General features: G+C 44.1%; 1 long non-coding RNA gene across 1 annotated transcript; it reads right to left on the reverse strand.

Annotated features, from left to right (window-relative positions):
• Window positions 1-3,277: 3,277 nt before the first annotated feature.
• Window positions 3,278-9,522, reverse strand: LOC143643283 (uncharacterized). The gene is made up of 4 exons (XR_013156191.1): window positions 9,425-9,522; window positions 6,170-6,371; window positions 5,900-6,018; window positions 3,278-3,957 (listed from the first exon to the last, which is right to left on the reverse strand). It is a non-coding gene; the product is annotated as an uncharacterized LOC143643283 (long non-coding RNA).
• Window positions 9,523-25,921: the final 16,399 nt, after the last annotated feature.

A 25,921-nucleotide genomic window follows, 5' to 3' on the forward strand; every position in this document is an offset into this window, starting at 1 on the left:
ATGGCCATAGTAAAATCTACCTCACAGTATTACTCTTTTTGCTTCTTTCATTTTTTTTTTTTTTTGCATGGGCAGGCACCGGGGATCGAACCTGGGTCTCTGGCATGGCAGGTGAGAACTCTGCCTGCTGAGCCACCGTGGCCCGCCCCGTGTTCTTGTTTTGGATGATTGGATTTGACAGTGGACTTGCCTTGGTGTCATCATGGTCTTGGGCTTCAGCCTTCACCTCTGAAAACCGGGTGGGCAGGACCAGGTAACCTCCCGCCCTGGCCGGTGCTGAGGTGTGACACTGGGAAATTGTGTTGCTCCCGTTCACATCCCCAAGTAAATTTTCCTCACTGCCTACCAATAAGTCTCAAGAGGAGAGACACAGTAAGAAGCATAACAGAAAAATTTAGAATTCTGTAAATAAACGGATGCTTTAACCTTAACGACAGCCAACTTAACACCTACAAAGTACTACCCCGGGGCTAAACTACTTTCTTCTTCCTTCTCCTCTCCAGGAAGCTGCGCCATGCGGTGGGCCCATCCTTGGTGAGGACAAAGCAAAGTCCTGGGTGCAGTGGTTGCTTCCAGCACAGACTTGGAGAAGCAGCTCACAGTGCCTCTGTTTCCCTTTCATTCCGGGAGATCTCCAGGCCTTACTCAGTCCCTCCTGGCGGCAAAGCTGTGATTTATCATCTCGAATGCCCTCCGAGGTCGCTAGTGGGAGTCGGCAGGATGAGAAGTAAGAATTATTATTAATTAGTGAAAATATGTATAATCATATAATTGGAGTGTATAATTGATGCTTCAGTTCTGCAGGCAGAAATGGAGAGATGCATAGATGAAGGCAAGGGGGAAGGTGGCTGCCATCCACTCCGATCGCCGTAAAAGGACCAGAAACACAGAGCATTTAAACCCCCGGTGCCCTGCAAAACATGGATTGTATAAGGGTCGTGTGCCAGGGAGCCCAGCAACTCACAGAAGCAGTGGACGAACGAGCCTTTAGTATTAGAAGCCGACATAAATAGAGCTGCTTCCCCTGGGACATCGTTTTATGCCCACATTTTGAGCCTGCTGTGTATTTTCTTTTTACAGCAGTGTCAGACTCCTCATGAAAGAGCCCAGCCTGTCTTTGCAGCAGCAGAGGAAGAGATGTGATCTCACATGCAGCCTTGTTTCCTGGGCTGTCCCTTGGAATCTTGTATCTTTAAGTCCTCGATGCGCTGATGACACCCAGGCTGGGCCCCACCTCCCTCTGATCCCCAGGGTCTGGGCTATTATAAATGAGCCGTGATGTCTGGGGGCTATTTGTTTCAGGGCTCATTTGTTGGAAGAGATGGACTAAGGTAGCAGTTGAAGAGTCCCTTCTCAGTATATTGCTCTCACATTTTGCTCCACAAGTTTGAGGATGTGGAAGGAGGTGTGTGTTTGGCAGGCAGTTGGGGCAAGAGTGGGACAGGAAACAGGTGTTGCTGATTCTTAGAAGGGAGATATAATGATGATGATGATGATGATGATGATGGAATCATGCGTGAGTGCTTCCAATGTGTCAGATGCTGTACTGAAGGCACGCTACGTGCATGAGCTCATGTCATTATCACATGCCCCTATGATGAAGTGACTGTAATTACCCCCTTTCCATAGTAAAGGAAACGGAGGCCAAAGGAAGAGAAGCCACTTGCCCAAGGTCATCCAGCTGCTATGTGATGGAGCCAGGTCTCTAATCCAGGTCACAGTCCAAAGCCCACATTCTGTAACCACCTGCTGTGCTCTTCCTGGCACCCACCCCTGCTCTGCCACTGCTGTAACCACCTCCATCTCCATTTCTTCTGCCCGGAGACCCCCCACCAGCCTCAGGGCTTGTGGTCAGGAACAAATAAGCTGATGCTTATTAAGTACTTAGAACTACGGTTGGTCCTTTGTAAGCATGCAATCAATTGTAGTTATGATTATTTTTCTTGTATGCTGTGATTATTTCTCTGTGCCAGACCTCAGTTGGGAGCTACAGGACTACAGAGGTAAAATAGACATAGCCCCTCCCCTCCTGAGACCTGGAGTTTAGTTGGGAGATAGGACAAAAGCACAATCAAGGACCATATTAGGTAACAGCTAAATGTCAAACACGTGGCTCACACAGTGAAGGCAATAGAAGTCCAGAATGCATAGTGATTCTGCTTGGGGGGAAGAGGGAAGGCTTCATGGAGGAGCAGAGGTCTGAGCTAAGGGTGAAAGAAGGATCAGGTTTTAAAAAGGTAAAGATGGAGCGTATGAGACCAAAAGCATTCAAGCTAGAACCAATGACACCGGAACATTAGCTCCACCACCCATCCCAGCCCCCAAGAATGAGGGCAGGGAGCTTTATTTTATAACCTACTGTATCCCCATTATCTAGAAAAGTGCCTGGTGCAGGGTAGCTCAAAATAAACACGTTGCAAGGATGAATGAGAAAAAGAAATGAAAACAAGACACGATAAGGCGTGATTGGGTGAGAATGGCAGACTGCACTGGCCCGAGTAGAGAATGAATGGTGGGGCCTGACAGAGAGAAGACTGGAGGCAGCATTTAAGTGGATCTTGAAGAATGCCAGGTTTTGATAAATGGACAGAAATGGAGGAGCTGCAACAGGGCTTGGTCGGGCTCCTGATGAATGTCTAGGAGGAGAAGTGAAAACATTTACAATGTACAAATCTGACATTTGTTCCCCCACCCTTGACACCTGGAACAGAAGAGATGAGACCCGGGAGCAGGGAGCCTCCCCCAGAGCAGAATGCGGAGCACAGAAAGACATGCAGCACGTGGACACCTGGTACCTGTCAACGCACACGTCCACATCACAATTTACGGTCTACGATATTCATCTGCTTTGGTTTAAGGCAGCATTTCCACCGAGCCAAAGGCTGGTCTCAGCTGACCCCCTTAAACTGACGTGACAGCTTGGCATCTTTAGTCTAAGCAACTGTTCAGCAGACTCATTGTTCCTACTTTCCAACAGCCTGCTTAGGAGGGGTACAAGAATGGTGTGTGCATTTCTTGTGAGAAACGCTCATGTGCAAATGCAGCTTCCAGATTGCAGGAAATTTCTTGGAGGAGGGGGATGTGTTTTCTATTTTCTCTGCTCCAGGTACCTATGTTTCTACAGTATACCAGATATTAGTGATACGGAGCAATTAATTGAAAGTTGTAAAAATGTCCCTGTGGTCACAGTGGACCCAAGTTAATGTTTTCTAAATTGAGTGTGGGTAGACTTGGTAAGTGTGGGTTAGACTTGGAACAAAGTAATACATTAGTTGATTAGTGGATCTCAATGACACAAATAGGGGATTCAATGATGGGGTAAAGAATGATAAAACAATATAATAACATTCTCTCATTATTTTCCCAGATAAGACTCTGTTTTAAGAGGTTTAATGGAGATAGTAAAAAGAAAATTCTTTGAAGTTTGACAGATCTGAATGCAGTTTCTTTTACTTACAGGTTGAGTAATCTCTGGTTAATTCCCCTAAACCAGTGATTCTCAGCGAAGGGTGATTTTGCCTCCCAAAGGCCACTTGGTGATGACTGGAAACTTTTTAGTTGTCACAGTTTTGAGTGGGGGTGGGATTGTGGCTTGCTACGAGCATCTAGTAGGCAGAAGCCAGAGAAACTGTGAAACATCCTGCAATGCACAGGAAGCCCTCCACAGCACAGGATTATTTGGCCTAAAATGTCAATAGCACCAAGGTTGAGAAATCTTACCAACATATTGAGCCTTTGTTTGCTCATCTGTAAAATGGGGTACAACTATCTCATACAGCTCATGGGGGAGTTGTGAAGAGTAAATGTAACGAAGACGGTTAGTTTCAGGCGCATAGTATGTTCTCAATTCAGTTCCTTCCTTTCCCCTCTCCAAGTCCCTTCTTCATTCTGGGTGTGGAGAGGGTGGAGAAAATTCAGAAGTGTTGCCAAGATAATTAAAGGGCAGGTAGTAATGTCCTAAAGGAACATGAAAAGAACTGGGATTATCTAGCCTGAAGAACAAAGGTGGCTCAAAGAGGATTTAATAATAGTCTTAAAGCCTGAGAAGGGTTATTATTTGGGGGAAGAAAATCCACTGCTTTCCATCCCCACTGAGCTATGACAATGAACTCCACACAAGATGGAATGAGGTTAGATATGAGGCAGAACTTCCTGTCTACAAAGTTCTACTGTAAAAAGAGATATCTTTATGTATGTGTGTATAAATAGTTTTATTTATTCATTGTTTTTACAAACAAACATTACCTCTTCCCTATTTTCCCTCCTCTCTCCCCTAAGAATCGCTAATCTGCTTTCTCCCTCTGTGAATTTACTATTTCTGGTCATCTCTTATAAGTGATGTCACACAGTTTTTGTCCTTAATGTGTCTTGCTTATGAAAAGGAGACTTCTGCAGCATCATAAGCCCAAGGACCATTTCATATCAGAATTCAGTTCGGCCAACATTTATTAACAACCTCCTATGTGTCCGTGGAGGTGTTGGAACGGGGGTAGAGGCGGGTGGCACAGGGAAGGTGCAGTGGGGACAGTAAAATCCCTGCCCTCGAGGAACTTATACATTAATTCTAGAGGGGGTGTGTGTAGAGCAATGCAATGCCATGAGCAGGCACTAGGCAAAGGGCCCCAGCAGGTCAAAGAAGGGGGGCAGGTTTAGGGGGTAAGAGAAGGAGGAGGAGGGGATCTTGAAGTTGTGTCAGACTTTGGGGGAAGGAGAACTGAACCGGGGACCTAGGGTGGACAGGGATGGTGGGCGGGAGCTGACGACATGTGGTGTCTGTTGGAAGAGCAGGAGAGACCCCTCTCAGGAGGCCTGGAGTTGCACGGGCGGGGAAGAAGGCTGGACCACCCCAGCGAAGCCTGGGAATGCCAGGCCGAGGGCTTTGCCCGTAATCCAGTAGGCACAGGTGTATGCCGGGGTAGGTGTCCCTTGCTGGGAGTTCACCTGGGAAAGTAAAGGCACGATGGAATGTAGTTTGGCTTGGAGGCAGCCTGGGAGTCTGGGAGGCTGGTTGAGGAGAGCATTACCTGAGAGAAGGTGAGAGGTGATGGGGTGTGGCAGCTGGGTGGGGTAGGAAAAACCACTCTTAGCCCTGTTTCCTGGGTGAGCCTCTGGTCTCTCCAACAGGATGGACAGATTGGCTCGCAGCTGGGCTACTTCTTGATCTCAGGATTTCCTCCCAAGCCCTGGATCCCTTCTCCTCTGCTCTGGAAACCTGGTTCATGGCTGGCTTCCCTGACTGCCGCCAGCTCTGTTTGCAGAGTTGCCTGAGGCTGGCTCAGGCCAGGCTGGGGACCTGCTTCGCTGCCCTGGTTTTCTCTATTCCTGTTACTTCCCATCCAGTCCCTTGGCTGGTTGGCTATTCTCCTGGGAGGTGATGCTGGTGGAAAGGGAGACCTCAGGTCCAGGTAGAGGCAGGAGCCTGAGGGGTGGGCAGGATGTAGAACCATCTAGACCTTTGTGGGCTGCTGACAAAGACCTGGTCCTTGCCTGCTGACTGGCTGGATCTGAGTCTGTGCAGTCCCATGGGTCGTGCCAAGCCCTCCCTGGTCGCTCCTGCAGGCTGCGGCAATAGGCAAATAGGCAACTCCGAGGGGCTGCTGCTGCTCTCCTTGTCCCTCCTGAGTCTCTCCAGGGCATCAGCAGCACAGCCTGGCAGTCTGTACAGCCCCGGGCAGGAAGCTCCTGCAAGGAGTCTACTCGGAGGCTGGGTGGGGGCTGGGGGGCTGGCCTTGCAAGGCCTCAGATTAGGATAGATGCTGCTAAATGTGAGATGCTACAAGGTGCAGTGGAGGGGGGCTGATCTGCCAGGCAATGCGCCAGAATAACCTCGGGAGTTTGATCAAGACAGCCCCCGACTGGCTGAGTCAGGGTTGGGGGCCAAGGACAGAGCACCACCTACCTGCCCTCTTCACATGCAGAATGCTGAGCCGTTTTGTCCTGACACAAAGCCCCACCAGGCTTCCCTCCCAGGATGCTCTGATCTGGAATCAGGAACTGGGGGCAACAGAGGGCTGCTGGCTGCCGGGCAGAAAACAAGGACTTCAGAATTCAGAAGATCTGAGTTTGATCTCTAGCTCTCTGATATTAGTTCTGGGACAGTTTCTTACCATGGGGGAGTTAGTGCCTATTTTATAGGGTTGCTTTGAAGATCAAGGAAATAATGTAGTACCTCTGCAGGGGTGGTTCTCCACCAATCATAGCTCTTTCTTTTCCCATGTCCTGGGGCTAGGACTGGCGCCCAGGCCTTTTTCAGGTGTTCTGTGGAGGTGCTCATTCCAAGGTGCCTCCTTGGTTGCTCACTGCCCTGCCCTTTAGCAAGTTGTAATCTCATTTAAATAAGTACTGGAGAGCACCCTCAAGGATCTCATGACCTACGGAGTGAGGTGGAAAAGAAAGTAGACTCAGACTACTCTGTGTGATAGCCAAAGGATGGAGGTGATCCTGGGCGAGGAGGAGCCCAAAGGGGACCATTTAACCTAGACTGGTGGTGGTGGGGGTGCAGGTAGAGAAAGTGACTGCTGGGTAGTTTGCAGGATTAGCCAGCAGGAGTGAACCAGGACCATGGACTCTCCTGTCACAGGGTCCCAGCCCAGTTAACCTTTTTCTGACCACCGGGGAGAACGAATTGGCTTATGCCCACTCTGAGATGCTCTGGTTGTGCCCACAGGACACAGCCACCTGTACAGACAATGAGAAGCCACCACCATCTTCCAAGATGCTTCCAAGGCCCAGGGAGTTGATGTCCCAGAGATGCTGGCCCAAGTTAGCCAACATACAGCAGCCGCAGAGGGACCCAGAGCCATCCCAGGCTGAGAAGCAAATCTCACCAGCTCCCCCTTCAGAAAGCTCACTGCTCCTGGCTGTTCTGGAAACCAAGGCACTTGATCAGTAATTGTGCTACTCCTTAATTATTTTGAAAGGAAGCTTCCGTGATAAAGGAGGAGCATTACAGAGGAGTGCCAGTGTAGGGGGAACATGCCCAGCTCCCCTCTGCAGCTGTCATTTCCCGTTTGCCTCTTTTTCTCTTTGCTGGAGGTGCATATGACAGGAGCTACCAAACAGCTTAAGCACACAAAACTCTGTAAAAGAGTGCGTATTTATCTCTGAGCAACTGTTATCTCTCTGTAGGTTCAAGCTGTCTGCAAACTCCTCCCTTGTCTGCAGCTGGCTAGGCAGCTCAACAATGGAACAAGGCATGTTTCACTGCTTCCAACTGAGCGGGGCTCCCTCGCCAATCTCTCTCCCTCCGACACCGGGAGTGCATCTGCACATTTTTATCGATTCCATGGTGGATGGTGAGGTCCTCAGCAAGGTCTTCTCAGCTTGACGCCCAACCTGGAAACCTCCTCTCCTCCCCACCTGCTCTTATGCCCCAGCTGCAGCCCTACAGAAAGCCCATCCAGCTCTGGTGAAAATTCCTGGGCTGGTGATCATGCATACCGGGCAGGGAGATGATAGAAAATGACCTCTGGAGTTCTCTCCAGATTTTCTGATGCCATGATTAAAACAATAGATTCTAGAGGCCCCCAGAGTCCCTTGCTGTTTTAAGCCATTACCATTTGTAGGAATGCTGAGATTCTCCAGGCTTGGAAAGGAGTTTAAATGTCATTGAAGCCATTCCTGTATCCTTCCCGCCCACTGCCACCCCTCTCCCATTCAATGCTTTATTTCCTCACCAAAGTGGTCTTTACTCCATTGTTCTTTCCTAGGAACAGGAAACTCAGTATGTCCTAAGGCTCAGGAACACCCCTCCCCCCCCCCCCCCCTTTCTCTTACTGAGCTGGAATCCATCCACATTGAGATTATACTCAGTGGCTCTGGTTTGACAACCCCACCCCCACCCCTCATAGAGCCACAAAGATGGAGTCTAGTCTCTCTTCCCCAGGAAAGCCTGGTTCTCACTGGAAGGTTGGGCTCAGGCAAACCCCAGCTCCTCTCCTCGACCCCTCCTCCAAGGCACAGTTTGAATCCCGTGGGCAGTGCTCTGGATGGAAATGAACAAGTGAAGTGCCTTTCACTTCAGACTCCCTCCTTCTGGGGGACTTGACAGGTAACATGGGCATTGCCGAGCACAGCAAGTGGGTCCAAGGGGGGGTGGGCATCACAAATGGTGCCCCCAAGGTTAGCCCTGAAAAACATCTCTGGCTGATGGTGCTCAGACCTCAAGGGCAGTCCGCCTTGGGATCGGTCAGTCAACGGGTGGGTACTCACTCTGCCCGGAGCCCTGAGCTTAGAGAGAGGCACAGAGGAGGGAGGAGGCCCACGCTCAGTTCCTGTGAGGCTCTCAGATGAAGGCAGCCTTGAAAAAACAGAGAAAGAAAGACTTTTAAATGCATTTACAGAGGAGTGCAGTGAAGAAAGCGCAAATGACAGGGAAAGTGCCCAGGGACTTGTGCATACACTTCTGGAAGAGGCAGGGTCACCATGGAGGAGGAATCCAAGGGCAAGTGGAGGAAGGAGGCCCTTCCTCATACTGAGAGGAGAAGTCAGATAGTCAGTCATGTAAGTGGCTGGAAAGCCAGAGGGAACAGAAGGGCTGTGCTGGGGATGAGAGTAATAGAAGTTAGAGGGATAAGTTAGAGACAGAGAACCTCCTAGCCCCTGATCCCAAGGAATCTGTAAAGAGGGTTCTGGAGAGGAGGAGGCATGCATCTATGAAAACATTGTTTTAGCAAAATGCTCCTTTACTCTTCCAAGTGGAGCCATTGCTGAGTTCCCAGAGGACCTACAAAGGACAGTGACTCATGCAGATGTGGAGCTCAGCAGAGCCCACTGCTGCACTCTGGCTTCTTTGTCCCTTATGTACAGATGGTTGGGTCACCAGCACTTTCATTCAAGTCAAGAAAAAGCAGTACTTTCAAGGGTACCCAGTTAGCCCACCATCTTACCCGGAAATCTCCACTTGCAAGGGAATCAACTAGCCTCTTGAGGTGGCCTGGTCTGCTCAACTGACTTTCCTGTAGCTCAACAGGAAGACATCCAGGCCAGGAGGTGCCTCATCCCAGACCACCTCTTTCCTGCTGGAGTACCACACAGTGGTTCCTCTCAACTCAGACCTGCTGGATCTCAGGTTGTCTCCAGAAAGACCAGCTCTTTGGGGAATTTCTTCCTGCTTGAAAGCATTCCAATTCCTTCCCTCCACTTTCTGCGCCTGATTTTCAATTTGTTAGTGTTTTCCATTTCATTTCATTCTTGCTCACCTTTCCTCCCTGCGGAATCATTTGGGGCTTTGATTTTTTTTGTTGGAATGAGCATTTCCTTCATCATATAACAATCCTTTCTTCTTTCCACCTTCATGACATTGTTTGATTCAGCTGCTTCTTGCACCCGGCTTTTCCTCACACCAATCGGAAGAGAAGGACTGTAGCCCGCAGCCCATGCTTACCTCCTCCATATAAGACTGGGCGTCTCCTGTTACACTCACCTCTGCCAGTGTCAGGAAGGGATGAGCTTTAACTACTGACACTGCTGTGCCTGGAATGGGGGTTAGAGAAGCTCTACACCATCCCTGGTGGTCTGTCCAGTATCCTGGCAACTGAGTGCTAGGATATTCCCATTATCCTCTGGCAGTTGGAGATTCCACCCTCTTTCCCTTGCCTCTATGAAGATCAGTGAGTGGGGTTGTTATGGGAGAAGGTGGGGGAGGGAGGAGGGTAGCCTTTTTAAAGAACTGTGGAAAAGGAAATTCCGTGATCTGTCTTCCTTACTCACCAATTTTGGGGTCTTCTTATGAGAATGGATTGCTCTTGAAAGTCTAACCTAAGTCCTGTCCATTGTAGTTAAAATGAGTTTGCTAATCTGGTTGTGTTCTTTCTCACTACACTGATCTCCTGGGTTGGTCTACGGGGTTGGGGGTGTCTAGAGGGAGGCTCTCTCCTTCATGACTTTACACATCTCACTCAGGTCTTGGTTCAGGCTTCACAAATGGCAGCGTTTCTTGTTAGCATCTCCTTTTCATTACACACAATTCCCAGTGGTGTTAGAATTGAGACAGCTTGTCAGGGAAATCACAGCTTTGTGGGGTAATTGCTTGTTGGATATTGAGACCATCATGCCAATTTAGCTAGGCCAAGACTCTGATCAAGACAATGCCCTCAAACCTGTAGCTCATTGCCATGGAGATTTCAAAGTGAGGAAGGAGCTGGTAGCCCATACATCCATTTATTGAATTATTCATTCAACAAACACTTTCTGACTTCCTATCCTCAGCCAGTCACTGTGCAAAGCACAGGGAAGACTAAGTTAAAGAAAATACAATCCTTCCTCCAAAGACACTCAGAGTTTGGGGAAGGCATATGTATTCACCTACATGTTACAACCATGTGATAAGTGCCATACATGCAATGGGGATGAAGGGAACACATCATGTAAAAGAACACAAGAAATTACATTTGAACCAGCCCTTTGAAGGAAACACAGGAATTCTTCAGGCAGCCAGGAAAGGAAAGGGAATGACTGGTGTTAAATAGTTTAGACCAGCAAGTGAATTTCTATCTCCTTCCATGGTGGTTGCCTCACTGCAAAGAGGCATTATAAGGACTTATAGAGATTATGAAATATACCATCAATTCTTTCAGCGAGGGTAATGAGAATCTTCAGTGTGCCCAGGTCGGTGCCCTGGAGAGCCTTACATGGGGCATTAGCTGCTATTCAAAAAGATTGGGGCCACCCAAGAAGCCCAAGTAGTATAGATCCGGACTCAGGTCAAACCTACCACCCTCGCTGAGACTGATGCAGAAATCTGCCAGGAAAAGGGTAGGGATCTCTGCTTATTGTCTGAGCCCTGAGTTCTGAGGAGTGCCAAATGTTCTAACTCAAGATTTAGAGACAAGGAGAAGGTAAATCCGTCCGACTACAAGGCCAGGGGACTTCTGATTTTCAAGTCTGCTCTTTAATCAATAGCATTAGGCTTCCTGACTGAAGGGTCTTAATTTGAATGTCTCCCAGAGGACTCATTGGTTCTGACATGGACAGATTGCATGGCTTCCTGACTACCAGGGAGACAGGGCTGGCTTCCCAAAGGAGTGGGGGTGCTGCCTTCTTCACATTCTCCTTGTATCAAGAGCCAGAAAGGAGCTTGGTTTTTATCACAGCTTCAAAGGTTTGAGCTAGAACAGATCCTAGTGAGTTCATGTTTCTGCCCCTTGGAGAGACCACACAAGACCTCACTGGACCACCCCAGCCAGGTGAGAAGAGATCTACTGCCAAAGGGAATCCATGAGTTTCTCATCAGAAGAGTCTGAAATAATCACCCTTCGGTTACGTTTAGAAAATTCAAGCTGCACATTTCCTCATTTGTTTTTCTGGTTGACAAAATCATCACTGAGGAGGCTGAAAGAGCCCTCAAGGCCATGGAGGGTGCTCTGTGTGGGCTGATGTTTGGCCACTGGCAGGTAACGAATGACATAGCCATAATTTACATCTCAACCAGCACCGAGGAGGAGCCGAGGAGTCAGTGTACTCAAGCTACAGTTGAGATTTCCCTACAACTCCAGGAGGCAAGGCCTGGTGGGCTCACTCAGCTCACAACCTCAATGTCCTCTCCCCAGAGAAGCCAACCTTGAACATGGTACCCAGAGTGCCCACTGATCATATTGGCCTTTTTTAAGTTCTTCAGAGCACTACTAGCTAACATTATGTTAGGCATTATACTTTTTTCCAGCTGCAGTGAAAGTGCCATCATCTCTTTTATTGCCATATCCCTAGCCTATAATAGCTGTTCAATTAATATATAAATGAAATGTTGATAAAAGGAGAATATGAAAAGTTTTTGCCTGGACTCTGAAATACGAGCTAGATACATATTAAAAGACCAAGTCATAATCATGTCCAACATATTTTAGTCGAACATTTACTTTCACCAAGCCTTGTTTCCTTATCTGTGAAATGCAACTTGACCTCACAGTGTCGAGCGATCTTATTGTGAAGATTATACAAGATGATATAAGTGAAACTCCTTTCTAGATGTTAAAACACTGTATAGATAAACTATGGTAGATATCCGATGTTTTCTTGTTCATCATCCCTTTCTTTGGTTATACCCCAATCTGCCATGGTTCTAATTGGCCTGTTAATCACACCAGCCAGACCACAGAGACAGTCACGTGATCCAGACCTGGATGCCCCACCCCCACCCCAGGACCAATGATCGGTCTAAGAATTGAGCACATGATCCAAATAAGGCTAATTAGAGTTCTTCCCTGAAACTTACCTATTTGTACTAAAAAAAAGTTATGAATTAGAGCAGTTACCTTTCTGCAAAAATAGATAGGCATTTCTGCAGATGAAATCAAGTAGAAACAAACAGAAGTAAGATGTGAATGTTGAGGGACTTCTGATAACCCTAAGTCCTGGTTCCAGCACCCGATCACTGGGTACCGGAAGCTCCTCCTTCATTCTTTCAAACGATAGTATTTTCCCCACTATGTGAGCTGACATTTTGTTTAGTGAGAATTGGTTTCCTGTCATATGCAACTGAAGAGTTATTGCTGCTCATTCATTTGTTTATGTATTCATAAATACATAAATAGTTGTGAATGTTAATGTATTTGATGATGATTTATTGAACATAAAACACCATGGTATGATTCAGCCTTCCCACTCCTAGATATTTAGTAAAGGAAATCTATGGCCAAACAAAGACTTATATGTAAATAAATGGTCATAGCAGCTTTAATGATAATAGTCCAAAACTGGAAACAACCCCTTGCCCACCAATAAGTGAATAGACAAACAAAGTGTGGTATATCCATTCAATAGAATGCTACTCAGTAATAAAAAGGAATGGATTTAGTGATACAAGCACAATGTCAAAAAAGCTATGCTGAAGGAAAGAAGACTGACATCAGAAGATTGCATACTGCCTGGTTCCATTTATGCATAACTCTCAAAGATACAAACAAATCTATAGTGACAGTAAACAGATCAGGGGTTACCTAAAGAGAAGAGGTGGGAAGGGGTGGGAGTGGTGGGAGAGAATGATTATAACAGGTTAGATAGAACAAACGTTCTGGGAGTGACAGATATGTTAACTATTTTGATTGTGGTAATGGTTTCACAAGTATGTGTGTGTGTATGTAATTAGATATATATCAAATTTACCCAACTGTGCAGTGCAAATATGTGCAGTTTACTATGTGACAATTATACCTCAAAAAAGCTGTTTAAAACTACACTTAACTGCACAACGCAAACAGTGAACCCTAATATAAGCCATCAACTGTAGTTAATAGCACAATTATAAAATGGTCTTTCATCAATTGTAACACTAATGCAAGGTGTTAATAATAGGGTGGTATATAGGAACTCTGTATTTTATGCATGATTTTTCTGTAAACCTATAATTTCTCTAATAAAAGAAAAGGAAAGAAAAGCAGCATACCATGAAAGGGGCTGAAAAGTCCCCTAAAATGCCTCATCGGCACATCAGGCAAATTATATCCAAAATGGGACTTATCTTCCAAGTTACCTCCCCTTTGTTCTTGCTTCTGAAATATCCAATCCTGGTTGGTGGCACCTCCAACCACCTAGAACCCAGAAACCTGAGAGCCATCCTGGATTTCTTTTTCCACCACCTGGAAATTAAGTTCTGGCAATTCTCTTTCCTTGGCACCTCTTTGACCTGAGCCCTCCTCTCTGTTCTGGTTTAAGTCATTATCACCCTAAGTCTGAACTATTGTAATAGCCTCTAACTCATTTACCAGTTTTCAGTCTTACCTCCCTGCCCATCCCCATCCTTTTTCCCCTCATTCTCTACACTGCTACCAAAGTGAACTCTCTAGTACTTGTGTGTGACCTCTGAAGGACCTCATATATGTTGTTTCTTCCAACTTAAAAAAAAATGTTATTTTCCACTTTCTCGACTTAGGTATTTCCCACGTAGCCTTCAGATCTAATCTTAAAACTTCCTCCTTCATAAAGGACTTCCCCAACCCTCATCTAGTTGTAGCCCCCTATTAGCGCCCTAAACTTCCCCTTGGCAGAAGTTTGCACTCTCATAAGCACTAAATTAGTTGTTAACTTATGATCTGTCTCCCTACTAAACCCTACTCTTCATAAAAGAAGGAATTATGTCGATTTCATTTACCAGTATTTCCCTGTGCCTTGCTCGAAGTCTGGGAGGGAACTGGAGTTTCAATAAATATTGGCTACCATTTCAAGGATCTTTCATTCTACTGAGACCAACATAACAGGTACACAAATAAATATAGTATTAGACAGACTGTAGGTGTCAAAGGGCATGGCTCAAGTGAAATGCAATTACAGGAGAGGGGAGAGAGCTCTGGCTGTGGGAATGAGGAAGGGCTTTGAGAAGGAAGTGGTCCGGGTTGCTGGGTCAGCCTTGAATGTAGTTTCTCAGTCAGGGTTCTCCAGAAGACAACATAAACTAGATAAACATGTGCATAGGGATCGTCTCATGTGATTGTATAGCTGGCAACGCAGAGGCAGGCTGGACTTGAAATCTTGAGGCAGAATTTCATCTTTGGGAAACCTCAGTTTTGCTTTTATAGTCGTCAACTGATTGAATTACCAAGAGTCCTATCCTTTACTTAAAGTTAACAGATTGCAGATGCTAATCACATCTACAAAATACCTTCACAGCAGCACCTAGGTTAGTTTTTAATTAAATAATTCAGTACAATAGCCTAGTTGACACATAAGACTAACCATCACATGCAGTAAGAATGAACTTAAAGGAGAAGGCGCAAGAAAGTCTACCATGAATATGGAGATCAGAGCAGTCCAGCTTACGTAGAGTATGTTTTTACAGAGTAAAGAATAATGAGAGGGAAGACTGGAAATGCATTGAGGCCAGAACTTGGAAAGTTTTAAATATCCAATTACTTGGCAGGTTAAGGGGAGCCACCAAGGGATTTTGATTAGGCAATGTCTTGATCAGCCATGTTACTGCTATTTTTTTTTAACTTTTTTTTATTGTATAGTGTAACAGATATACAAAGCAAAGAAGTAAAAAAGCAATAGTTTTCAGGGCACTCTTCAACAAGTGGTTACAGGACAGATCCTAGCATTTGTCATGGGCTACCATGCAACCCTCTCGTATTTTTTCTTCTAGCTGCTCCAGAATATAGGAGGCAAGAGGACTTAAATACTTTATCATCACAATCATTTCACTTACAGAGTTGGTAAGTGAGGCCACATCTGAGCAATGACAGAGGTCATCCAGAAGTAACTGTTAGGCACGCCTATAAGTAGTCTAAGCTTCTTCGCTACCTACATAAGCTTCACAAGAGTAAGCCTCATGATCCAGGGCATGGCCTATTGATTTGGGTGTCCCTAAAGTTTGACACAGTATCAGGGGATTCCCTAATGGTAAGATTATAATTCCATAGTCTTTCTTCCCCCTCAGGGAACTTTGTCAATGCTTTTTAATTATCTGCTTAATATACTGTAGGATGTTTCCAGGCATTACAATAGTCTATACAGGATTAAAGGACCTCTTTCTTAGTCTGGGCTTCCTGTGTTTCAATTATTCAAATGAGCTATACAGATAGGTTGAATTAGATTATGCCCTACAGAAAATTTCAGTTTCAGATCAAATAAACCTTTCTTCCATTGGTCTCAAATAGTATGTATTTTTTTCTAAAATATGGACACTGTTTTCCTTACCCCTGTGTTCTGAATTACTTTAACCCCAACGTGTTTGGCTTCGTTCTTATCTCTAAACATATAATCAGGTTATATATATATAACAGTCTCTCAAAATCCAGAAATAATAATCGCTACTCTGGACTTAATGTGTCTGCTCTAAAAGCTTACAATCTAGGCCCCTGTTTTCCTATAAGCATTTTCTAAAGGTGACCATACCATTGTTGTTTTTTTGTTTCTGGCTTATTTTGTCTCGCCAAATGTCCCACATGTTCATTCACATCATTGCATGCCTCAGGACATCGCTCCTTTTTGTAGCAGCACAACCTTCGTTCATAAGTATACACCACCATTCGCCAATCTACTTCTCCATCAGTGCATCCTTCGGCCACCTGCATTCATCGGGCATCACGTAGAAGACCCAAAGTCCACAGTCCATCAACGTTCTCTATTTTAGATAATGTCATCTGTTACCAAGAGACAGAAACCAAGAAACACACCCTTGCCAAATAGGAAATCTAAACTTCCTCTTAACTCTTGTCCCTCACCCCATTATTTATCTCTGCTGTTGCTGTGGTAGCATTGATGGTTTACTTTTGAACATAGCTCATAGTATGCAATAGCAGTTTTCTCCCTATGTCCTAGACTTAAACACTCGTTATATAAGGATCTTATCTTTGAAGTAATTTTTACGAGAACTCATTCATATTTCTAGTGTGAATCAGTAGGACACGTAGGTCTATACAACCCCTCTCAATCTTGTTCATCTTCAATATGGTAATATTACTTAGAGACCCACTAAAGAACCACCTTCACTCCTATCTATTCCCTTACATTGGAGTTCAACCTCATTAGCTAACGGTTCACCCATCTCTAGCTTCTGTATCTCTAAGTCCCCTATATTCTGTATTATGAGCTTCGGACTATACCTTTATGCTGGTCATAAAAGTGGAATCATACAGTATCTATCCTTTTGTGTTTGGCTAATTTTGCTCAGCATTATGTCCTCAAGGCTCATCCATCTTTTCATGTGCTTCAGAACGTCATTTTGTCTTACTGCTGCATAATATTTCATCGTCTGTATATACCACATTTTTTTGATCCACTCGTTTGTTGATGGGCATTTAGTTTGTTTCCATCTTTTGGCGATTGTGAATAATGCTGCTATGAACGTCCGTGTGCAAATTTCTGTTTGTGTCGTTGCTTTCAGCTCGTCTGAGTATATACCAAGTAGTGCTATTGCTGGGTCATAGGGCAACTCGATATTTAGTTTCCTAAGGAACTGCCAAACAGTCTTCCATAGCGGCTGCACCATTATACATTCCCACCAGCAGTACATAAGTGTCCCAGTTTCTCCACATTCTCTCCAACTTTTATAGCTTCCTGTTTGTTTAATAGCAGCCATTCTTATAGGTGTGAGGTGGTATATCTTTGTAGTTTTGATATGCATTTCCCTTATAGCCAGTGAAAATGAACATCTCTTCATGTGTTTTTGTGCCATCTGTATTTGCTCTTCAGAAAAATATTTATATCTTTAGCCCATTTTATAATTGGGTTGTTTGTTCTTTTGCTGTTGAGTTATATGATTTCTTTGTATATACAGGAAATCAAACCTTTGTCTGATATGTGATTTCCACATATTTTCTCCCACTGAGTTGACTGCCTCTTCACCTTTTTGACAAAGTCTTTTGAGATACAGAAGCATTTGCTTTTGAAGAAGTTCCCCTTTGTCTATTTTTCTTTTGTTGTTTGTGCTTTGGGTGTAGAGATTAGGAAGCTACCTCCTATTACTAGGTCTTAAAGATGTTTCTCTACATTTTCTTCTAGAAGCTTTATGGTGCTAGTTCTTATATTTAGGTATTTGATCCACTTTGAGTCAATTTTTGTGTAGGGTGTAAGATAGGGGTCCTCTTTCATTCTCTTGGCTATTGATATCCAGTTCCTCCATGCCCAATTATTGAAAAGACTATTTTGTCCAGTTCAGAGGATTTGGGGGCCTTGTCAAAAATCAGTTGACCATAGATTTGGTAGTCCATTTCTGCATTCTCGAATCAATTCCATTGGTCAATGCTTCTGTCTTTGTGCCAGTACCATGCTGTTTTGACCACTGTGGCTTTATAATAGATTTTAAAGTCTGAGAGTGTTAATCCTCCCACTTTGTTTTTTCTGTTTTAGAATGCTTTTAGCTATTCAGGGTCTCTTTCCTTTCCAGAATTTGGCAGTTAGCTTTTCCAGTTCTTCAAAGTAGATTCTTGGAATTTTGATTGGTACTGTATTGAATTTGTAGATCAATTTGGGGAGAATTGACATCTTAACTATATTTAACCTTTCTATCCATGAGCAGGGAATGTCTTTCCACCTATTTAGATCTCCTTTGATTTCTTTTAGCAATATTATGTAGTTTTCTGTGCACAAGTAATTTAAGTCCCTGGTTAAGTTCATTCCTAAGTATTTGATCCTTCTGGTTGTTATTTTGAATGGAATTTTTTCCTTAACTGACTCCTCAGCTAGGTCATTGCTTGTGCATGGAGATGTTACTGTTTTTTTCACGTTAGTTTTATATCCTGCCAACTTGCTGAATTTATTGATTAGCTCAAGTAATCTTGCTGAGGATTTCTCAGGATCTTCCATGTATAGTATCATATCATCTGCAAATAATGAGAGTTTTACTTCTTCCTTTCCAATTTGGATGCTTTTTATTTCTTTGTCCTGCCTGATTTCTCTAGCTAGAACTTCCAGCATAATGTTGAAAAATAGTGGTGACAGTGGGTATCCTTGTCTTGGTCTTCATCTTAGGGGAAAGGCTTTCAGTCTCTCTCCATGAGTACAATGCTGGCTATTGGTTTTTCATATATTCCCTTTATCATATTGAGGTAATTACCTTTGATTCCTATCTTTCAGAGTGTTTTTATCAGAAAAGGCTGCTGAATTTTGTTGAATGCTGTTTCAGCATCAATCGAGATGATCATGTGTTTTTTCCCTTTCAATTTGTTAATGTGCTGTATTACATTAATTGATTTTCTTGTGTTGAACCATCCTTGCTTTCCTGGTATAAACCCTTCTTGGTCATGGTGTATAATGCTTTTAATGTGCTGTTGGATTTGATTTGCTAATATTTTATTGGGAATTTTGCATCTATGTTCATTAGGGAAATTGGTCTGTAGTTTTCCTTTCTTCTAGCATCTTTACCCGGTTTGGGTATTAAAATGGTATTAGCTTCATAAAATAAGTTAGGTAGAGTTCCTTTTTCCTCAATTTTTTGGAAAAGTTTGAGCAGGATTGGTGTTAGTTCTCTCTGGAATGTTTGATAAAATTCCCCTGTGAAGCCATCTGGCCCTGGGCTTTTCTTTGTAGAAAGATTTTTGATGACTGATTGAATCTCTTCATTTGTAATTGGTTTGTTGAGATCTTCTATTTCTTCCCGAGTCAGTGTAGCTTGTTTGTGTGCCTCCAGGAAATTTGTCCATTTCATCTAAGTTGTCTAGTTTGTTGGTGATAGTAGTTTATAGTATCCTCTTATGATTTATTTTATTTCTTCAGGGTCTATGGTAATGTACCCCTTCTCACTTCTGATTTTGTTTATTTGCATCCTTTCTCTTTTTTATATTGTTAGTCTTGCTAGTGGTTCATCAATTTTATTGATTTTCTCAAAGAACCAACTTTTGGTTTTATTGATTCTTCCTGTTGTTCTTTTGTTCTCCCATTCATTTATCTCTGCTTTAATCTTTGTTATTTCTTTTCTCCTATTTGCTTTGGGGTTAGTTTGCTGTTCTTTTTCAAGTTCCTCCAGGTGTGCTGTTAAGTTCTCAACTTTTGCTCTTTCTTATTTTTTAATATAGACATTTAGGGCAATAAATTTCCCTCTCAGCACAACCTTTGCCATATCTCATAAGTTCTGATAAGTTGTATTCTCATTTTCATTCATCTCCAGATAGCTACTGATTTCTCTAGCAATTTCTTCTTTGATTCACTGGTTGTTTAAGAGTGTATTTTTTAATCTCCATATATTTGTGAATGTTCTCATTCTTTGGTGGTTATTGAGATCCAGCTTCATCCCACTGTGATCAGAAAAGTGCTTTGAATAATTTCGTGTTTTTAAATTTCTAAAGACCTGTTTCATGCCCCAGCATATGATCTATCCTGGAAAATGTTCCCTGTACCCTAGAGAAGAATGTATAACCTTGTGCCTTGGAGTGCAATGACCTATATATGTTTGTTAAGTCTAATTAGTTTATCAAGTTATTTAACTTCTTTATTTCCTTGTTCATCTTCTGTCTGGTTGTTCTATCTATAGAAGAGAGTGGTGTATTGAAGTCTCCTACTATTATTGTTGAAACATCTATCAATCCCTTCAGTTTTGCCAGTGTCTCTCATGTACTTTGGAGCTCTTTGATTGGGAGCATAAACATTTTTGACTGTTTTATCTTCTTGGTGAATTGACCTTTTTATTAATATATAGTGTCCTTCTCTGTCTCTTATGATGTCTTTACATTTAAAGTCTATTTTATCCGATATTAGTATAGCTAGTCCTGCCTTCTTTTGGTTACAACTGGAAAATCTTTTTCTGTCCTTCCACTTTCAATCTATTTGTTTCCTTGTGTCTAAGATGAGTCTCTTGTAAGCCACATATGGCTGGATTATGTTTCTTAATCCATTCTGCCAATCTGTATCTTTTAATTGGTAAGTTTAGTCTGTTAATACTCAAAGTTATTACTGAAAAGACGTTTCTTGATTCCACCATCTTATCTTTTTTAATTCCCTCTTTCTCTTTGTATTATTTAAATCACCCTTAGTGGTACTTTTCAATTCTGTGCCCTCCTCCAGACCTCCCTCTCCTGTCCTTTTTTTTCAGTTGGCAGAAGTCCTTATAGTATTTCTTGTAGGGCTGGTCTCTTGTTGACAAATTCTTTCAGGACTTCCTTGTCTGTGAAAACTTTAATCTCTCCCTCAGTTTTGAAGGGCAATTTGGCTGGATACAGAATTCTTGGCTGGAAGTCTTTCTCTTTCAGGATCTTAAACATATCCTACCACTGCCTTCTCACTTCCAGGGTGCTAGTTGAGTAGTCTGAACTCAGTCTTATTTGATTTCCCTTGTATGTGGTAGATTGTTTTCCTCTTGCCACTTTCAGGATTTTCTGTTTCTCTTCAACATTTGACAGACTTATTAGTATGTGCCTTGGAGAAGGCCTATTTGGATTTATTCTGTTTAGAGTTCTTTGGGTTTCTTTGACTTGTATGTTTTGTCCTTTATGAGGGTTGGGAAGTTTTCCCTTATTATATCCTCAACTACTCTTCTTAGCCCTTTACTCCTCTCTCCTCTTCTGGGATGCCAAAGATTCTTATATTTGTGCACTTAGTTTTGTGTATTGTTTCCCTGAGTTCCCACTGATTGTCTTCCATCTTTTTTGCCATTTGCTGTTTTGACTCTTCAAAGTCAATTATCCTGTCCTTTATATCACTTATTCTTTCTTCTATCTCTTCAACTCTGGTGTTGAGTGCTTCTAGTATGTTTTTTATTTTGTCAACAGAGTCTTCAATCTCTGTAATTTCCACTATTTTTCTATTTATTCTTTAAAATTTCTCTTTGTGTTCTTCTACTGTCTTCTTGATCTCCTTTATGTCATTTGCTATCCCTTATTAAGTAGAGTTGCATGAACATCTTTGATTAGTTGTTCCAATGTCTGTGTCTCCTCTGGTGTTTTAATTTGGTCATTAGGCAGGGCTATATCTGTCTGCATTGTGATATGCTTAGTGATCTTCTGCTGTCTTCATGGCATGTAAATATCTTGGTTGATTTACTTTGGGAGTTGATTTCTTTCAGTAGTCTAAGGCCTTGTGTTTGTGGGATGGTTGTACAGCAGGGCTTGGGGTGGAGCACTCAGTGCTGTGATTTGTTTCAGGGCAAGTACGGGCACAGGTTGAGGATGTTACGCTGACACTTGTGAACATAGGAGCCCAGTGGCCAGGGAGGATGTAGCTGTGCAGGTGTGTCAGTCTGGGGGGTGGAAACTTGGTGTGCACTGGTCTAAGGCACGGGGCCCTTTCTGCACATGTGTAGAGCTATGGCAGCAGGTCAGCATTATTCCTTCATGGATTGGGGGTAGACGTGACCCAGGTGTGCAGGTTGGCACTTTCTCAGAGCTGGGAAGTGAGGCTGAGGGACATGTGCACGTGCGGTTCTAGGACTGCTGTAAAGTGCAGTTCCCAGAGCTGAATGACAGCACAGGGCCTGTGCGCATGCGTGGTCCTGGGAGTGCCGTAAATGGATGCACTGAGCTCAGGGAGGTGGTGGGGGTGAGGCTATGTGACACTATGGGCAGGGGGTGGGTGTAGCCTAGGTCTGGAGGTTAGTGCCTGCAACCTTTATGCACTGGCAACAGCCTGCAGGGAACAGGGAGGTGGAGGTAGTGCTTGGGAGGGGTGCAGGAGAGGGGGTTTGGGCTGCACTTGGGGTGGGGGTGTGGGGCAGGTATGTGCACTGGGGGCTGGTGTGGTGGGGGTGCCTGGAGCGTAGGGAATGGGAGCGGGTGACAGGGTTCAGGTGCATGGGGTATGGGGTGAGTTGCCCGTCATGGGGTTGTGCTGGTAAGGGTAATGCACCCAAGGAACGTGGCCTGGCTTATTTCCTAGTCCTGCAGCCTTGGCGCCTCCACCCCAGGGGCTCCAGCTTTCTGCCTCTCAGTTCCTCAGCCTCTGCAACCAGGGCTGCTGCATGTGGTACAGAGGGCTCTCCGCACTCCTGAATTGCCACCTCAGTCGCCCTCCTGTCTCTTCTCTAACTTTTTCATGGAGCAGGGCTAATCTTGAGCTATTCTAGTTGGCCATCTTCCTGGAAGGATCTGTTACTGCTCCCTCCTCCCTTCTTCCCTTTCTTCCTTCCTTCCCTCCCTCCCTCCCTCCTTCCTTTCTTAGTGGGAGTGATCATGATAACAATGGCGCATAACCGATCTGAAGGAGATAGAGAATGGAGTTGGACATCCATTTCTCACACTATTGTCCAAGAACTTCGGTGTTAGCCTTGAAAATAATGGAGCAGGGTCAGATGTGAGGGACTTCACAAGCATAGCCTTTATAGAACTGATTACGCAAGAAGATGAGGAAAATAGAGTACTCAAAGATGAATCAGCAGTTTCAATGCTGGTTTACCTATACTAAGTATCACCAAAGGACTGGTTTAATGGGAAGTCCAGACTGAGTCAGAGAGGGGAGAGAGAGAGAGAGAACTTGGAATGAAGTTGACCTTTATAGCCAGGTGAATGCAATTCCGGGCATTCCATGGGCTTCTTCCCTGCTGTGCTCAATCCTCTGGGAGCCTCTGCCAGTCAAGTGGATGGAAGATCCATCTCACCCTGGGATTTTTTTTTTTCTTAATAAATAACAATGTTAAATGGCAAGTGTATGTGGGAGTATCAGGACATCACTCCTCAATCCTCCTATTGTGTTCCAGCTCTGGATAATTAGTGTCTGATAGTTTTAACAGATGGGTCTCTCTGGCAGCAGGGATTACAGCTTGAAATCAATCCTGAACAAATATTGTATTAATTTCTCAACTCTCCCTCTCTCTGTGGACAACACCCGTTCTTTTTCTCTGAACACTGTAATGATGAGAACATTAATATTAGATCATTTAGAGATGAAACGGAAGTGGTAGAGGAGAAGGAAGGGTTGGGATTGAACAGTAGCTGAGACGGAGGCAGATGCTAAAAGTTTTATGTGACTAGATGCAGGCTGGAAGTGAGGAAAGAGAATTCTGAGTACAAAGGGGGGAGTCTAGGGTTCTAGTGCTCCCAAAATGTTCCCCTTTAAATTGATGTTGGCACCTGCTTTGACAACACGAAGGGCTGCGTCAGGTGCCCAGGTCGTTTCTGATGTTTATTTCACCTAGGAGAGGAGACCAGTTCCATATAAACCGGTCTGCAGGGAGCCTGGTTAGACTTCTGACTTTCGAATCAAACAGGGCAATCTACAATTCAAAAGCAAATCAGTTTGCCTGGGGTGAGCCTGCAGCCTCTTCCCCTTCTCCCGACTATCATCCAGGAAACACAGCCCCTTCTAGGCTGTTTAAAAGAGAAGAGCTACCTACAACCACGTTCCTATCTGAGGACACGTGATGAAAACTGCTTTTGTTCCCGAGTCTTGGGTAAGAGCTGGGCCTGGAAATGTTTAAATGTACATGCAGTCAGCTCTCGATTATTAATGCTAATATAATTCCCAAACCATTTCTCTTTGGCTTTGCAGGATTTTTTTTTAACTGCCATCAGGCGTTAGCTACCTAATCATGCCTGACTCAGGTTGGCATTAAAACATGAAAATTAGAGGGAGCTGTGGTTTTGCGTAAAGTGCACTGGATTTGGAGTTGACCCTGCCCTGCTAATAATGTCACAGTATCTGAGCAGCTCAGTTTCCCTGTCCAGAGAATGGGGCCTGACTCATACCCACTGCCCCCAGCACTGTTGGGAGATCAAATACAGTGATGTACCTAAAGGACCTAATGATCTGTAAGAACCCAAGTTCAAGTGCAGCTAGAAAATGAAGTGACTCTCCTGCCTCTGAGCACTGGATTCCTGGGGATGGGAGGTCTAGAGAGAAAACTCACCTGCTGATGAACACAGGGACTGGCTGCTGGTAACACTTCTGCAAAGCCCTGTAGAGGAGTCTGTTGCAGCCGGAAATTCCATAATGTGAATTGGAGGGTGGGTCCATGCAGTTTCATGTTTAGGAGAGAGGCCACTGAAGGAGGCAGAGGGTGTATAATAGGATAAGGAAAGACATTGGGAACTATGAAGGATTGGATGTTTCACCCTACTTACAAGCTAATAAGTTAGCTTGCCACAGCCTCATGGATGCTGGAAGAATACACAAGTCCTCTGGGTCAGAGACAAAGGACTTTCTCACTTACAGTAACAGCAGTAGTCAGAGCTTCAGCATTCGTGTGGTTCTCCAAACCCCAATTTCTACAGGGAAACAAAGGGTAAGTTGACACGTGCACCTGCCTTGGACTGCGTTATTGGAGAGACATCCCGAGCTTAGGGGGAATGAATCTTTTATAATGGAGGTCAGCCTGCTTGACCTTTGTTTCAGAAGATCTTCTCTTTATTATGCAGGATACTAAACCAACTTTTCCTTTGTCCCAGAGAGACACTATCTCTCTCTTCTAAGGAAGTTAGCTGTACACACATCCTTGAAAATATAGTTCAGTATAAAGCCAGTTAATAGAAAGACATGAAGAAATGCAAGAGACCTCTGGAAAAGTGTCTTCCAACAGAGGGCTCTCTCTTGAACCAGGGCAGAAAGTTTATGATTGTGCTGGTGGGGGGATAGGGGGGTAGGGGGGCAACAAGAGATCTTGGGGTCCCAGAACTGGTGAAACCTCAGCAATTCCCGGCAGGCACCCACTCACTCCAGCCCGGATGGACCTCCAAAAGGCATGTCTGATGACTCCACTGAAAATGCCACTTTGTTCTCCTTTCTCTCAGGGTCGAGTCCTCACTACTTAGCATGGCCTGGACCAGGGTGGTGCTGGAACCAGAAATGAGTGTCACTCAGGAGCCTGTTAGAAATGCACATTGTCAGGCCCCATCCCAGACCCATCCCAGACCCTGAAACTTTGGAGGGAGGGCCCAGCAATTTTTTTTTATTTTTTGGCATGGGCAGGCACTGGGAATTGAACCTGGGTCTCCAGCATGGCAGGTAAGAATTCTGCCACTGAGCCACTGTTGCACTGCCCCCAGCAATCTGGTTGGTTTTTTTTTTTTTAATCACATAGTGTATATTCATCACCATGATAATTTATTAGAATATTTGCATCAATTCAGAAAAAGAAAAAAAAAGAAAACAGAAAAAAACTCATATATACTATACCCCTTACCCTCCCTCTCATTGACTGCTAGTATTTCCATCTACCCAATATATTTTAGCCTTTTTTTTCTATACCCCTTATCACTCCCTTTCATTGATCACTAGCATTTCAATCTACTATATTTATTTTAACATTTGTTCCCCCTATTATTACTTATTTTTAATCCATATGTTTTACTCATCTGTCAAAAAGGTAGATAAAAGGAGCATCAGACACAAGGTTTTCACAATCACACAGACACATTGCAAAAGCTATATCATTATACAATCATCTTTAAGAAACATGGCTACTGGAACACAGCTCTACATTTTCAGGCAGCTCCCTCCAGCCTCTCCAGTATACCTTAACTAAAAAGGTGATATCTATATAATGTGTAAGAATAGCCTCCAGGATAACCTCTCGACTCTGTTTGGAATCTCTTAGCCATTGACATTTTATGTTGTCTCATTTCTCTCT

Source organism: Tamandua tetradactyla, chromosome 8 (genome assembly GCF_023851605.1).
Source record: "Tamandua tetradactyla isolate mTamTet1 chromosome 8, mTamTet1.pri, whole genome shotgun sequence".
Classification (NCBI taxonomy): Eukaryota; Metazoa; Chordata; class Mammalia; order Pilosa; family Myrmecophagidae; genus Tamandua; species Tamandua tetradactyla.